Source organism: Rattus norvegicus, chromosome 5 (assembly GCF_021556685.1).
Source record: "Rattus norvegicus strain SHRSP/BbbUtx chromosome 5, alternate assembly SHRSP_T2T, whole genome shotgun sequence".
In the NCBI taxonomy this organism is placed as follows: domain Eukaryota; kingdom Metazoa; phylum Chordata; class Mammalia; order Rodentia; family Muridae; genus Rattus; species Rattus norvegicus.
In genome coordinates, this window is record NC_141538.1 from 95,794,309 (window position 1) to 95,811,932 (window position 17,624).

Below are 17,624 nucleotides of genomic sequence, written 5' to 3' on the forward strand. Positions count from 1 at the left end.
GGCAAGGTTCATTCCATTTCAAAATATAGAAATGCTAAATCTGTAATTACTCTCATCCTTGGTCATATCATACAATATAGGTATTTTTAAAGTGTGAAAAGACATAAACATTAATTAGGCTGTTTATATTCACATTTTTTAAATTATTGGTTAAAGTCTAATTAGAGAGTGCATGTTGAAGTTCAAGCCTGTAATCTTAGCACTTGAAAAATGGAGGTAGAAGATGAGGTGTTCAATGCAAGCATAGTAAGTTTGAGGCTAGCCTGGGATACAAAGACATGGTTTCAAAAGCATGAACAAAAAGATCTACTTAGCCTGGGGATCCAGTCCATACACATACAGCCATCAAACCCAGACAATATTGCTGATACCAAGAAGTGCATGTTGACAGGAGACTGATATAGCTGTCTCTCCTGTGTGGCTCTCCCAGATCATGACAAATACAGAGGTAGATGCTCAAAGCCAACCATTGAACTGAGAATGGGTCCCCATGGAGGAATTAAAGAAAGGATTGAAGGAGCTGAAGGGGCTTGCAACCCCATAAGAACAACAATACCAACCAACCAGAGCTCCCAGGGACTAAACAACCATCCAAAGAGAACACATGGAAAGACCCATGGATCCAGCTGAATATGTAGCAGAGGTTGGCCTTGTTGGGAACCAATGGGAGGAGAAGCCCTTGGTCCTGTCAAGGCTCTATCTCCCAGTGTAAGGTAATGTCAGGGTGAGGAGGCAGGAAGGGATGGGTGGATGGGTAGGGGAAGACTCTCATAGAAGAAGCGAGAGGAGGGATGGGATGGTGGTTTTGGACAGGAAACTGGGAAAAGGGATGCCATTTGAAATAACAATAAAAATAATCTAGTTATGCTTTTTAAAGAAAGCAATAATAGGCCTATTTTCACTTGAATTTATAATAAAAAGGAAAATAAACAGTATCTATTAATAATTCAATTGTCTCTTATTGTGAAATTCTATAAGGAAGTTTTAAAACGAGTCTAGTATGATATATAATATTAATATATTCTATATTAATTAAAATGTTGTTATATCATAAAATAGTGCAGGGTAGTATTAAGAGAAATTCTTTTTTTTTTTTTTTGGTTCTTTTTTTCGGAGCTGGGGACCGAACCCAGGGCCTTGCGCTTCCTAGGTAAGCGCTCTACCACTGAGCTAAATCCCCAACCCCTAAGAGAAATTCTTAATTAGTAACAATCAACTGGAAATTTCTTTCTTCTTTTCTTTTCTTTTTTTTTTCAGCACTAAATGTACTTGAAAATTCTTAGTGAAATTCAAGCATTCTCTATGGGAAAATAAAAGCCTCAATCTTTGTTATACAAAGAAATTGAAGGCAATTTTTAAACTCCATTACATATGGACTTCTGGGTCAGTCTTCCAGTTTGAAGAACCAGACTGAAAGAAAAGAACATGAAAGAGACAAGCTGTAATGGGTGGCAAGGTCTGCTACTCCAAGGAGAGAGGCTTACAAAGGAACTGGCTTACAAAGGCAGGGGGCTTAAAACAATGAGCATCTTCTAGTATGGGAGAAGATGCTGAGAAAATAGCACACCTGTGTTCCTATACTGTCAGGGTGAGCCTTGTGTTTCTTTTGATCTAATCTTATAAGCTGAGTACATTATGTGCTCAGAATGGATCAATCTGAAATGCCTTCTTTTGACTATGCACATTTGCATCACAGTAAATATGCATTCAGCAGGAAGAGGCTCTGTTCTAGTTTATTTTCAGTTGCTTTGATAAACACCATGAACAAAATTAGTTTGTAAAGGAATGGTTTATTTTAGCATATAGCTTACAGTCAGTCATTCATTGAGGGAACCAAGACAGGACCCCAAAGCTTAAAGCAGAAACCAATGGAGGAATGCAGCTTTCTTGCTTGATCCCAGGCTTTCTTATATAGCTCAGGCCCTTAGAATCATACTGCCCAAAGGGTGTTGGGTCTTTCCTCTTATATCAATTAGTGATCAAGAAAAATGCCCCACAAATATGCCCACAGGCTATCAGATATAAGAAGTACTTTACCTGAGGTTCCCTGTTCTAATATGTCAGATTGACAAACAAGATTAGTCATTAGAGCCTTCTAGTAGCAGATAGTCTTCATCGATGGCACACCACTGTTTGTTGGCATCTGTCTATCTGTTTTTGTTTTTTTGTCCAACTGCAAATGTGTCTCATCAGTCAATAAACAATGAAGTTATTTTGCTAAGTCATGTAAAACATATGACAATATAACTCTGTTCTTATTATTAAAGATTCCAAAGCCTATCAAAAATGTAGTGATTTATATAAACACATTACAAGAATAGAAAGGATTGTGTTGGTTTGGATTGGAAATGGGACTTGAAGGATGAGGGTTAAGGTGAAGGATCTGTAAGAGAGGTGATTTCAAATCATACTCCTCCTTCTACGAGTTACATTTGAAAATTTCCATGGATCAATCTGCATATTAAAGGTCTGTATAAAGTGTCTGCCAAAACTGTATAATGAATGAGTCTGATAAGCACCAGGTCAATTTTCATATAAATCAACAGTCTCTCTAGTGTCATGTGCCTGCGAGGTACTAAGAGAAATTTTTAAAATGATTTAGTTATTGGTCACACAGGAACCTGTTGTTTGTAGACCATAAGATTTCTACACAATGCCTAACTTACAGTTGAATATGGCTTTATGTCCTTTGCTAAAGGCCACTAGATTCTTAAGTTTTAAGTTCATAAAGTAGCATGACATTGATAGATTCTGAAAAAAAACTTTTGGGGAATGTAGAATACTATAATTTTTAAATTCTAATTTGGCACAATTCCTAAGGAATACTGGTGAATGCATCTCTTCTTAGAGGAAAATATACTACAAATCGATCAAGTTGACTATAGTTATAGCAGGAACATTTTCTTAACCCCCAACCCGGCACTATTCAAATGTCTAGATGACATTATATTCTACCACATTACAGGAAGGTACTGCATAGTCTCAGGAGACTGAGAGGAAATACTTCCAATCCAAAGAGTTGAAAGCTTTTTATAGTAATGATATTACTCCCCCAACACACAAAAGGAAGGAAAATAAATCAAATGTCCACTTTAGTCTAAGATGAAAAATTGTGAGAAGAGACAAAACGGAGGCTAGGACTTGAACAATATGTGTTTTTATCCCACAAAGCACAGCAAACAGTTCAATGTTTATTGTTGTTGTTTATGGGGAAGAAAGGGAAGGTATTGGCTGCCTTAGATTTTATGTGGCCTCATTTTTCTGGAGTGAAGGATTTCAGCGAAGAATTAGATATATGCTCATCTTAAAGCAAGTCTACAAAAAAATGAAGTAACTTTTCCATTTAGGTCACAATGTGATCTTGAGAATGTCATATAAACCTTTTTCAAATATTTGTATATTTTTTCATTTTTATTACATTTGATAATAATAATAGCTCTAGTCATTAATGAATCTAATTATCCAGTAAGTCTTAAGGCTAAATTAAACTTATCAAGGTTTCTACACACAATGGAAGAAAGTTCTTTTGCAGGTACATTTTTCAATTCTATCTCTGAAGACAACAAGGACAGAAGCAATGAAATTCTGGGAAAATGGTGACAGTCACTTCTGTGTCATTTGTGATTTAGCATTTAAAACATTGTTTTAATCTACTTCCTTGGACTATTCCAGCTTTGCTCTATTATTTCTAACCAAAACAACTTCAGATCATTACCCTACCCTCCCCATCCCCTTCTTTCTGGTTTTTCAAGACAGAGTTTCTCTGTGTAACAGGGCCCTGGCTGTCCTGAAACTCACTTTGTAGACCAGGCTGGCCTGTAGTTTGTAGTTTCTACGACCCCACTTTAAGCCTCACTACAGGTCACTGCCCTGGTTCCCTTGGATCCATGGATGAAAGACATATACACATTAGGTCATTTTTAACATGCTTTGTGGCTCAGTGGCTAGGATCTTTTAAGCCTCCTGCAACTAGCATGACCTTCCTTTTACTCTTTGCTCAACACTCTTTTTTTTTTCTTTTCTTTTTTTTTTCCCCTGGAGCTGGGGACCGAAACCAGGGCCTTGCGCTTCCTAGGCAAGCGCTCTACCACTGAGCTAAATCCCCAACCCCCTTGCTCAACACTCTTAAGTCCGCCCTCAACTTAGTTTCCCAATTACCTTCTCCTTGCTCAGCACTCTAAATCTGTCCTCAACTTAGTTGAGTTTCTAATCTCCCATCTGCTACCCAAGGCCCAATCAGGGAAGCAGCCAATTATTGTTCCACCTCATATGGCTGATGGCTCCCCCTCTTTCCAAAGCATGTCAAATCCTCCTCCTCCTCCTCTTCCTCTTCCTCCTCCTCCTCCTCCTCCTCCTCCTCCTCCTCCTCCTCCTCCTCCTCCTCCTCCTGTATCTCCTGTATCTCCTCCTCCTGTATCTCCTAGTCTGCCTGTGGGAACCTGGAAGTCCTGTGCACTTCTGCCTAGTCTTTGGCTGCTGGCATCTTTATTGATCAAGAACCAACTGGGAACAGATCCTTCAACATTCACTCAAATACTCCTCATCAAAGCATCAGAACCACTTCCTACACTGGCCTCAAACCCAGAGAGATCTGTCTGCCTCTGACTTTCTGTGATTAAAAGTGTGTACCATCATACTCAGCCAATTGTCTTTCTTTTAAACAATATGGTTATGACCATATTCATGACTTTTCCTTATCAAAAAGCCAAACAAATCTTTAGTCTGCCCACCTCTGTTCCTTAGATTATGTTGGTCTTTCCATGTTCTTATAATTGTCATCTGCTCACATCTACCTTCCTTGATAATCACCTCAAATGCTTTACTCTGCAGGGAAAATTTTCTTAGTGGTTTCTACTTCCACAACAATAGGTTCTCTACCTTCAAGTTTGGTTAGATGAGCAGATCAATATGGCTTCCTTGCCTGTTTGTATCCAACAGCTTCACTTGGCAATTTCCATGCCAGAGAAATTGAAGGAGATCAAATTAAGTTGCAAACCAAATGACGCAAGAGTAAAAATATTAGACCTTTCCCTAGATCACAGCAAGTAATATCTCCAAACCCCAAGATGAGTCCCTATTTATGCATATTTCAATGACAAAGCAAGCCGTTAAGGAATTCTGTCTGAAGGAAACATCTCGAAGCTGTGCTTTACTCCAGCTGCTTAGAAATGGCAGTCCTCAGACACCAGTTTACATCTGTAAGAATCAGAAAAGCTGAAAACTCCAAGCTTTTACAAGTGTGCAAGATGCCTTCTGTTTGGATTTCTGAGTCCCCACAGCAGCACTTTACTGCCTTCTCTGATTTACTCTTTTTTTTTTAAGATGTCAGTACCTTAGTGCAGTGTACTTCTCAAAATGAAAGATTGAGTTTTGAAAGCAAATGCATTTTTCTTTGATGCTGAACCTGAACTCCCCACAGCAGCGATAATGACGAAACCCTATTTAGTGTTGTTTGTTTCTCATCATTTCAACAGCCTTCAACCTGAAACATGATAAGGACAGCAGAATTGATAAACTACCCTTATTTTTATCTGTTTTCTGTCGAAGTAGTTGCCAAGCACGGAGACAAATTTTTCTAAATATCTTTCAAAAAAAGGAGCGTATCACGCCGTGCTTCAGGCTGAGGCCAGCACAATTCAGCACACTTATTACAGTACAGAACATTCCAGCAAAAGGGAAGAGGCAGCACTTTTAAATCCATCTTGGTGTTATGCTGTTACCCTGCTATTGCTGAAGTAAACTCAGCTTTCTTAAGTTATCTTCTTGTTGGGCAATGATGCCATTAATGAGAATCAGAACATAAACTCTAGATTTCTTGTGACTTTCCTAGCAAATCCAATGATTGTTAAACTTTAGTTCTTAAAAACCAAACAATTTCAGTTAGTGAAAGCCACTGCACTGTTTACACATGGAAAGACTATGCGATACATTAAACAAGCATGCCTACCAGGAAATTGTTATTACTTTAATATCATCACTCATCCAGTTACAAGATTTGTTTTCAATTTCTAAAACATGATTGAGTTAGTCCCATGAGTTGAAATATGCTTAATGTCCCATGATGTGATACAGTAGTAATGTGCAAAAAGAGAAACGTTAAGAGGCATAAGGGGACCATTCTGCACTAAAACCATTCTGCAGCTATGCTTAAGAGTTGGCTTTTCTGGCTAATTTAGTAGAGTTTTGATGCTGACCCTCGGCTGACACATCACTGGTCTGGCAAAGGACAGCAGAATTCGGAAACCTCAGAGATCAGTGAGCTGGATGAGAATATAGTAAAATATAGCTGAAAATTACTGCAAGCATTTTGTACATCTATCAGCTTGTAATTTGATTGGATGTTAAATTTCAGCTATTAAGAATGGCATTTATGAACTGCGAGTTTATTTCAAAAAATATCTATGGGAAAGTATTGGGTTTTATGAGCAGTTTTACAGCAGTAATCTGGTGACCATCCTAATAAAACTCTGAAGTAATTCTAATGAGGCTTCTGTTTTAAATCTCTTCTTTCACTCAGTTAAAATCAACGTTTAGCTTAATTTCTTGGTGTCATAGTCATGCGTATGGCATTTAGGGCACTATGAAAACAGGCTCAGTGATATTTTGTATTTCTAACATCTCCTTCACGCTAGCTGACTGGATCCTCACGTAAGTTACCCTGCAGCACAACTCTTAGTGTGTCTGCCTAAATGTTCTAGCAAGGGTTTAGAGGAATTTTAATCCAGCAACATGGCTGCTCTGGCTAAGGACCACATTCAAAGATATGATCTGGCTGGAATGCAGAAATGCCCTGGATTACTGTATGATTTGCTTGCAATACAAACACAACCTTAGTACACACCTTTAATCCCTAACAATAAAGGTAAGGCTAGTTTGTAAAAGGGAGCAGACATGTTTGAAAATGACATCTAATTGAGGAGCAAAAAAAGAGCAAAATCAGAGAAAGATCTGACAGAATGAGTCAGAGATAGGATACATCCTACTCACAAGAAAATAGCAGAGGAAGAACAGCTACTTAAGAGCAGCAAGAGAGGAAAAATGAAAATAAACAGGGCAGTGTGTTCTGTGGGGAGTGCTGTATTTGTGGCACTTTGACCAGGACAATTTTACAGTGACAGGTTGCAAAGAGGACAAGCTAGACACAGGTGAATACAGAATTGGCCAGAAAATGAGAAGGAGTTGGAAGATCAGAACATTTTACCAAAGTTAATATGAGGCCTAACAGAGAAATTCAGTGAGAAGCCGGGAGAAGCCAGATTGTATCAGTCAGCTTGGAAGATTAGAATATATGAAGGCTAGAAACTTCCAGGCCTAGGCCTAGAGATAGAACAGAGAAGAAATGCTCTGGGTTCAGCCCAAGCTGAGTATTCTCATGGCTTGGATATGACTGTTACCTCATTCCTCCAGCTGAGGAAATGAAACTGATATTTGCACAAGGGCAAGAGAGTAGATCAAGAAGACAAAACTATTCCTAGAGAATTGAAAAGTTTGTCAAGGGTCATGGTCCTCATCCTCAGTGGAAACGTAGTGAGGGCAGGCACTGGTTTTCATTAGAATCTAGTCAAGCCCAAGGCCTATGGATTACAAAATATTGGTAGTGTGAAAGCAAAATACTATAGCAATAATTGGCATTTACTTATAAATGATGGCTCTCCCTTCCAATTTAACTTCTCAAAAAGACATGAATTACGTGTTTTTAAAAATTAGTTTCCAAATCTTCTGTATCTACTAGGTTGTAAATTAGATGACTGTGATTATGACAGGTCTATCTCCTTTAGAATAGCATAGTCTTTGGATGCCTTCAGTTATCCTACCATGCATATATGGTGACTATACGATAACTATTTAATTAAAACTAGTGTTACTGTATTTAGAACAGCATACTGTTTTGCAGATGAGAATAGGCAAGATAAGCAGAGCAGTAACAGAAGACAGAAAACTGTCAAGAAATTGTGATACCAAAGAGGTGAAAGTTATTGTTCACTAACTCAGTTCAATAAACATGGAAGGAAAGATACACATCAGCTGCTATAGAACATACCACCTTGTATTTATTCACTACTCAAGATGCCTGTGCATACTGGGAAGCGATGTTAAAAAATACAGCTTTGGCTGTGTGTGGTGGCATACATCTTTAATTCCAGCACTCAGGGTACAAAAGCGATGGGACCTCTGTGAGCTTGCAAAGCCTGGTCAACAGAGTAAGTTTCAGGGCAGCCAGAGCACTATGTAAAGAGACTATTTCTTAAATTAAGAAACACACAAAACAAAACAGAGAAAAACAGATTCTGAGGTTCTGCATTTGAACTTCTGTTAAATTGGAATTTCTGACAATGCCCAAAGTGACACTGACGCTGAACTCCACAGCCACATTTGGAAACAAGGATATGAGATACACCTAATATTCTTTTCAATATTTGAAGTTAATCATATGCATCAATTTTGCAGATAATTATGTGTTTTACAGGTAAATAGCTCAAAATGGAACAAAAGAACTTGATATTTCATTTATATAGATTTGTTCCTTAAATGAACTTAGAATGTCAGTAGATAAGAGACTGTAAAAGCTGGCTTTATAAAAATAAATTGCTTTTGTCTAAGCATCAACTATGTTACTATCTCCAGATGCCTGCAAGTACATAGACTTAGTTTATAACCAAACACCAATGCCAGAAGGCCCACCTTGCAAGTTTCCTTTGCCAGAAACAACCCCAGAGGCAAGCAAATCAGAAACCGTGTAATGAGACCAAAACATATTTTTTCCAAACACAGAAAGAAAAATAGCCAAGCAATAGAATTCAGATTGGAAAGACACAAAACAATGATAACAGAACTATTTTTAAGTCTCATATTATGGCCGGGAGCAACAGCAAAATAGTTTGAAATAGAAAGTCTTCATGCTGATTACAAGAAATCAAAATACACACTGTTCAAAGGAAGCCAACAGTTTTTTAATGCTATTGAGTTTATGCAATGAGTTTCAGTTTTCTCTTAGTCTGAGAGTATTTTGAAATAAAATAGCAGGTACAGCTGGTGAAACTCAGTGATAGCCCTGTCCAGATCTCAGCTAATAGGATATAAAAATATTTCTACATATCTTGCAGATGTCTGGGTTCTTTTCTTTGCTGGTAATTTTATTCTGAAGTCATTATTGACAGCTGTTTGTTCTGATAGAACCTAATTGCTCTCTACCAGTCTCAGCTGCATGTAGGCTGATTTCCTTCCCTTATAGAGTATATTTCACATAAACACAGGCAGGAAAAAAATTACCAATTAACTAAATATGTGTGCACAAAATGCTCCATTGAGAGCCCTGATCAAGTAATGCATCTAGCTGTAACAGGTCACAGGAAATTACAGCACTGATAGTTTAGAGCATTAAACATAATTACATGGAAATATTCACAAGCACTGAAATATATCAATGATGAGTGACAGCATCCGAAAAATTGTCCTTTTATTAGAACAACTTATAAATTACTATATTTGAGTAATCGGCAGGGCATTTATTCTATTGATAGATTAACTCAATGACATCTCTGACATAAATGATATGCTATGTAGCATCTGAAATGTCTTCTATAATTGACACAACGGTGACATTTTCCAACATGTGACAGGACCATTTTCTCCAAGAGTCCTTCCCTGGAGGGTAGAATTTCTGAGCATTCACCAGTTCTTTTCCTTGCCCTTTATCACGGCTGGAGATGGGCTGTTTTCCAAAACATTTTTGGAAAGTGTACAGTATTTTCCAAAGAGAGCATTTTCCTTGTAGGAGACCCTTCAAAGTGAATCCCATTTAAGGAGCTCCTCAAGAGATGTGTGAACAGCTTGACATTGTTCATTCTATTCCCTCCAATGCCCTCTCTAGCCTTGCCAATGGAGTCTATGCCAATTTGGGGGACTTGATGCTGCCTTTATTAGTGGACTGGAACCCTTCTTATAGAGGTAAACTATGGGGTTGGAATAATCGTAACCTATGAACAGCAAACACACTGCAGTGGAGAAGATCAATGGTTCACTGACTTCTCCTTTCCTTCTCTACATCTCTCCCTCCACAAACCGCTGGGCATGGAGGAGCCACTGACTAAACAGGAGCCAGCACTCCTTAATAGGGAATCTATTAAGAAAAATGTATTTTCCCTCAATACCAGAGACACTACATGGTGCTTTTATCTCTGAGGACATAAATAACTTCTATTGGCAAACAGATCCATCTCAGATACTGGGAATCACAAAATACTTACTGCTTATTGCCCATACAGAAAGTGTGTGTGTGTGTGTGTGTGTGTGTGTGTGTGTGTGTGTGTGTGTGTGTGTGTGAAGGGATTCCCAATGCCAACATGCACTGACACTGATACCAGACATGACCCTAATTAGAATGCAAACCCAAGACTCCTCATTTGCAGAACTTAACATAATGAATATAAAGTATCCTAAGTAAATTGGTATCCACAAAATTTGGGTAAGAGCCTATAGCACCTTCTCTGTTCTAAATAGAAACGGAAACAATTTTATTTGGCTATTACTTAACATTAAAAAGAACAATACTGATGCATACCTATACCCTTTAAAATCCTAGCATAGGTTGGCTCCTGCAAGTGTGTTGGCTTATGACCCTAGTATACTACTATTCATCATATGCCCTGTCACATTATATAACTTTAATGGCTATAAGTGACACTTAAGGGGGAAAAGTCAGGTTTTGCCTGTGAAATTAAAATCACTTAAAAAATCAGTTCTACACTTAAAAAAAACATTATTGTGTGTGTGTGTACATGCATGAGGAACTGACAGAAACTCCAGGCTGGCTGGACAGAGAGTTTCAGGGATCCAACTGTCTCCACCTCCCCCATTTCTGGGATTGCAAACATTATGCCGCCACATCTAGTTTTTTTTCACATGACTTCTGGGACTCATGTCTCTCCACAGAAGTTCATTATGAACAGAAACATCTCTAGTCCCCCTTTCTGGAAGATTCACTTTTTTTTTAAAGCTGTAAGAGTTTAAATATAGCAAGGAGACTGACTAAGAGAATGATATATATATATATACACACACATACATACACACACAGACGGCAGGGCAAACAGTCTCTAATATGGCACACCCATTTTCTGAGAGTTAGCATGGCAGATTTTATCTTTCCATAGAGTGGACTTCACACTCGGGATCTGTGCCTTCCTCCTGCTAGCCATGCAATGATGCGCCACCTACTTGACTTCCTTCCTTCTGCTTTCTCCCCAAGGAAAGGAGATGCTCCGCTTGAGCCTTGCTACAGAAGGGCCGCAATGGCAAATGTACTTCACACAACAGATCCTCAGTAAATGCGCACCTTCTTACTCTCCTTTGCCCAAGGACTGAAGACTAAAGAATTTAGTTTGTTAAATTAGTTGACACAGAGGCTAAGCGGATCAATATTTCTATCACTTCATGGCTTATATTAATGATATTTAAAGAATCAATATTCTACTTTATTTAATGGCTTCTGTCATTCCAAAGGGAAAAATATAACATAAACTTGAGGCAGACTTTGCATTTGGAGGGGAACTTAGACATGATTTCATGTAATGTTTCTAAACATGAACCCTGATACCAGGGTCTTTTGGGAAATTTGTTCAAAATGCAGTATTTTAGGCTCCAGCCTAATCTACGGAATCATTAACTCTTACAATCCATGTTCTACAATCTGTAGCTGGCTCTGACATGTCAAGAAACAGACATTTTTGTGAAACTAGAACTTCTTGTAGATGGGAAAACAATGAAAAGAAGGAAAGGTGAACTGATGGAGACTGGAATAAAAGCAAAGCTCTGCTTGAGTTGGGTTTTGATTGTGCTCATGTAGTGTTTACTGTTTGGTTAGCCTTTCATTCATTTCCATGTGCCCAAGGCTTCGTATACGTCAATGAATCTCATACACAGAGTTTAATAACTAACGCAATCACTCCCTTTCCTCCAGGTCCCTTGGCTTACTATACTACAGCTCAAGGCATGCAGACAGTTTCTTAGAGTGTCCTCTTTTGTACTATCAAAGCACTTACTCCATAGGAATCAGATACTTTAATTACACAGTTGAACTATTTAATGACCAGAGAAGCCATATATATGAAGGAACGTGATTTTGTTCCTTTAAAAGCTAAGTCAAGTGCTTTGTAATATATTAATATGTGTCCTATTATCCCTCCCAAAAGTAGGTTGAATTAAATGAAGGTGAAAAAAACTGGAAAAAGTGAAAAATATTGATAAAGTTGTAGAAGGACTCTAAACTTAAGTTGCTTCAAATGCATTAAGTTTGTGGTTGATTCTAACTTATATTCCCCATAAGCTTTCAGTTGTAAATGTAAAAGATGATAAATCTAATATATATATAATATACATATTATATATAATATACATATTATATAATATATATAATATACATAGTATATATATATTTGAAGTTCCTGTTAATTGTATAGATTTTAAAGGGTGATCTGTTTTAATCTGTGTTATCTCTACCTGACCCACTCTTGGCTCATGAAGCAAGAATTCTTCTGATTACTTCTACTTTTCTAGTCTATTTCCTTTGGAGGGCATGCCACATAATTTCATGCCCAACTACGAAGCTTGGAACTCCATACACATTAGTTTTAATAAAGACTGATCATTATTGAAAAACAAACTTATTAAGAATTGCCAACTAATTTTTTCCAATTACACTCTCTAGTTCCTATGGTCTTATTTGATATAAGCCAAAGAATTCCAATGATGAAAATATTGTTTCATGATTGTCTACATATTAGAATGGCATTCTTGGGGGTTCATAAAATAAACCATTGTTTTATAGAATCCAGAAATCTTACTGTAATGAAATCACTTATTTTACATATATCTATTCAACTATAGAAATTGCATGCATCCAATCACTGTTATTAAGAACTCAGAATGTGTACATATATTGATGAAGTGTTCTAAATGCTGGAGTAAGTTGTTTTCTTATACTGTCTTTGTTTTTGTTATTTTGTTTTTTATTGTATTTCTCCATAGGTTTTCCTCCAGTTCTTGTAAAAGCCAGAAAAGGTATAAAAATTACTGATCGGATTATATATGCTAATGAGTGGTTGGGAAATAGTCAGAGTTCCGATTGGAAAATTTAACACCTTTTGTCTTTCCTTCTTCCAAATCAAGTAGCAAGCCATTCCTAATAGAGCTCCTCTTTCACAGATTAAAAGCAGACATTTTAGCAGGGTAGTGCAAAATATAGGATGTTAGGTAACAGGGAATGGTGGGAGCTGCCATAACTGACCACACAAATGTAACAGTTAACTTAAAAATAAAAGTGCTGAATTAAAAAAAAAAGAGTGCTTGCAAGCTAAGTGTTGCCAAGGATGGTTTTAGGTATAAGCTCTGCAAAGATGGAGGTGGTTTCAATACAGTGAGATTATTTTTAAACATATCTTTCGGCTTCATCTTGCCAAAGTAGTGTAAGTATCAGATTACAGAGGTATAGACGATCTAACTTAAATGCATCCCACCCGGAGTTGACAAGTTAGTAATGCGTGGTCTAATTTATCCTAAACGTGGACATGGAAAGAGGACACTTACTCAAGATAAGGCTGTTCAGGATATTAAAATCCCAAATGGTGAATGGCAATTATATAATAAGCTTCTTTAAAAAATAGAAAATGAATTGCCGTTTAGCAAGCACTGCGGGAAATGTTGGTAATTGAAACTGAGAAGTACATGCTCATAGTCTCTCAATTTGAAATTGAAATCCACTTGAAAATGTCTACAACAGGGTAGTAAAACATCTCTCTCTAAATGTAGGGTCTCCACCAGCAAAGTGGTAGTAATGAAGTTATGGTTGGATCTACAAGTGGTTCAAGAAGGATGGAAACTTCTTGTATCATGGCCAGATTGAAAAGTGGTGAAGTTTTACCTGGACCTAGAGTGTAGGCAAGAATTCCATTGTGCTACTTGATGCAGCTGCCTGTGCAGAGGCAGGCAGAAACCTTCAAAAATACATCACGGTATCTTTGGGAAACTGGCAGACATTCCTACATTTGTATGCCATGGGGGATTTATTCTGAAAATGACTTCCATGTACAATCATCACCTCAGATTTTTATACATGTTTATTCTAAGCCTTCAGGAAATATAAACGTTAAGAATGAACGTACTCACATCCATGGCTTAGAGCTGGAGTGCATCGTAGGAGCTTCTTACTGAATTCTGGAAAGGTTTTGCTAAGCTGGGAGCTTTAACTATTGTACTTCACAAACCAATAAGTTTGAGTTTAATTGAACCAAGATAACAAGTGTATTTCAGGCTGTAGCACATAAGAAAACAGTCTGAAACCAGGTCAATCATTTTCAGACACACAAAAGAGAAATGTTAAACACAGGTTATAAAAAATGTCTGTGGTTTAGAACATTATTGGGTCTGAGTTTTCAGACAAAAGGAGTGTTTGTGGCTCTAGGCTGAGCAATATTCCCTGCTCAATTGATTAGAGGCAGAGTTAGGTGAAGATTGAGAAGGTGGGTTTTTAAGATGGATGGAGTAACTGATGCCTTAGAAATTCAAGGGCAGGTGGATGCTGTTTTCTTCAGCAAAACAAAAATTTCTTATTCAAGGCTCTCATAAAATGAAAGTTCACAGCCACCCTGATCGTCAAAGTAGAAAATAAATTAAAGTAATATATTTATCTAGATTTCCTTGTGGGGAACATGCCACTGGCAAATACTAGACTGCTATTTCCCTAAGGCAGCAGAGAAGCTCAGGTGAGAAGCCTAACAAGTTCATGCCATGTATGTATAGAGAGTCTAATATCTTACTAGTTTATGGATGCAATTATATCCTGAAAATCAAATCATAGAAATCATGAAACAATGGTATTTTTATTAGGGCACTGAAAATTACAGCTTTTAGATACAAGAGCTTTTTATCACTTTACATTTAGAAATGCTTTAGTGTACATGAACTTCTCATGGAATAATTTGATTTTCCTTAAGGTCCCTGACCACGTGAGTCAGCCTATATGTGGAGTTATAGGTCTATTCTAGACATACCAAAATGTAACACTCCTGACTCTTGGTGCAATTTATAACCAATCAAGGCTACATGTGCTTTGTGTACTCATTCCTTATACTCATGATTATTCAGCCTGAACTTTATTATAAGATTATGTAACCTGAAAACACAAAAAACTGGTATTTATATCAGAGATGGGCTAAATCTTAAAATAAGTTTTCCCTTGGGAACATAAAGGAGTTTGGCCCTTTACCCCTGTTCTTTATGATTAGAGAACCACAAAATTACAGAGAATTATGGGGACTTAACTGAGTCGTCAAGACAAGGCAGAGAGTGCTGGTCTTATATGGATGTGGCCCTGGCTTGGATACACAGCATGACAAAAACAAATAACAAATAAAATGAGAAGAACTAGAGTGCAAGGCCTCCTTCCTCACATCTCTCCCAATCAGAACTCTTCAGAGTATGAGTCTGAATGGAAAAAAAATAAACAAAAAAAAAAACCCCAAGTGCCCAGTCAGGCAAGAGTTCCACAGGAGATGAAAAGATCTTTCCTTCTGCAGTTTAACATATTTCCTAAGGTGACAAAGGAGCTTGCTTTGGTGTGGTAGGGGATATGATTAGGAGGCTGTTGATCCTCTGTTCCAGTCCTGGAAGGCAAGCTCCCAATGCATTCAAGCAAGGCTAAGGAGAAAATGGCAGGGGCGAAACCATTCATGTCATTGCCTCGGTAACTGACAGATACAAGGAGTATCAGTCATTTAGTAGTGATGAGACACCCCTCCCCCAGGTAGCTTCTGTGTCCCAAAAGAAGCATATTTTTTTGTTTAATTCATCTCTAGTTGGTTGCTTTTCAGCGCAGAGTCTATGTACACACTCAGGGTTCTCGACTTCTGAAAGCATCTATACTGACTTTGAAGTCATTTCATTAATTTCAACAAACAGAATTGCATGCTGAGACTGTATTTTGTCAACACATTGCTACTTGTTAATGCTACTTATTAAGGCAAAGGGCTTAAAACTACTTGCTAAACATTTGTTTATTTCAGTGAATACCTTCGGGGTTTCACACAGCTAGATTTGGTACTGCAAGTATGTGAGGGAAATAAAAGTGACTTCAGAAGGTGACATGTTCAGAATCAAAGAATTTGCAAGAACAAAAATAACAGAAATCCAAACTATGATGATTAAATGCCTACAACTGTAACATATCTATAATAAAATGGAAAAAAACCCCTCGTTTTCATAATGTTAAAAATACAGGGGCAGATTATTATCTGTTTTTGTGTAACACAAAATGAGGATTTGGCACATGGCATCCTATTGGATGATATACCACACACACACATGGTGCTTATTTTGGTTCCAATGGAAAATACTATTGACAAATTTCCTTCTCTCTTCCCTCCCAACTTTATTCAATAGAGGAGGTAACAACAGCATCTGTTGCACTTGGCTGGATCCTAGGATGAGGAAATTGTGGCTAATGAGCCTCCCAGGCATATGGACACTAAAAACTCATAGTCAGGCCATGGCACAACTGTGCTAGCACTCCAGTGGGAGTGGAGGATACACAGGGCAGTCACTGCACATCACAGCAGGGCTGCCAAGATAACATCCACAGTCATTTTGAATGGCCTGGAGCAGTTTCCACAATCACGGCCCTAGGGATGCTTATAAAGCAGGATGCATTTGTCTGTCACAGCCTTCCCGGCTCCTTCTGGCAACCTTCCTTAGCCAGCAAGGCAACAAGGTGCCCTGACCACCCAGGTGCCTGAAGCATCCAGGCTGGCCACCCACTACTTCTTCTTTCCGTTAGTCATGGACTTGAAGACTGTGACACTTAATTGGCATAAATGCATCCAAATTATACACTTCAACCATCTTATTGTAACCGATCATAACAGCTCTCATTACCTGTATGCTCTCTGGCTATTTTCTTAATGCATCTAGGAACAAGTCAAGGGACTCTTTAATCAAATTAATCTAGAAAAAAATGTAAAAGACCTTAATGCGCTCGGAAATGTGGTGGCCTAGCAGTTTTTTTTTCTTTTTTCTTTTTTTTCTTCTTCTTTTTTCTTTTTTTTTTTCGGAGCTGGGGACCGAACCCAGGGCCTTGCGCTTGCTAGGCAAGTGCTCTACCACTGAGCTAAATCCCCAACCCCGGCCTAGCAGTTTTAAGACTTGCCTGACAGTCTTCAGGTATGCTGTCAGATCTGCTGGGCCTCATTTTGTTTTCCATTTCTGTAAGTTACAGCAAAGAAACAAACAGTCCCTTGCCCCCAAAACATAAAACATGTAGAGCATGTAGGGAATTGATATGTTAGATTCAATATGAATCATCACATTTCTACGTTTTTTTTTTTTTTTCTGAAGAGGCCCATTAGCCCAGTAAATTCTGAATTACAAGAGCATACACAGGAAACCCTTTTTCAAATAGGCCAAGAGAAGATGAGACTGTACATTTTTTTTCACCCACAAGGTGACAAGTCTGGGAAAATGATCAGACAGTAGTTAGGAAAAAAATTAAATGGAGGTTTTGGTATTGTTTTCCTTTGCATCCATATCACATGCCAGCTTGTATTCTGGAGTAGGCTTAGACGCTATTCACCTCA

General features: G+C 37.9%; 1 protein-coding gene across 23 annotated transcripts in view; it reads right to left on the minus strand.

Moving 5' to 3' along the window:
- Ptprd (protein tyrosine phosphatase, receptor type, D) overlaps positions 1-17,624 on the minus strand; it is a 2,326,896-nt gene that overhangs the window by 15,815 nt on the left and 2,293,457 nt on the right.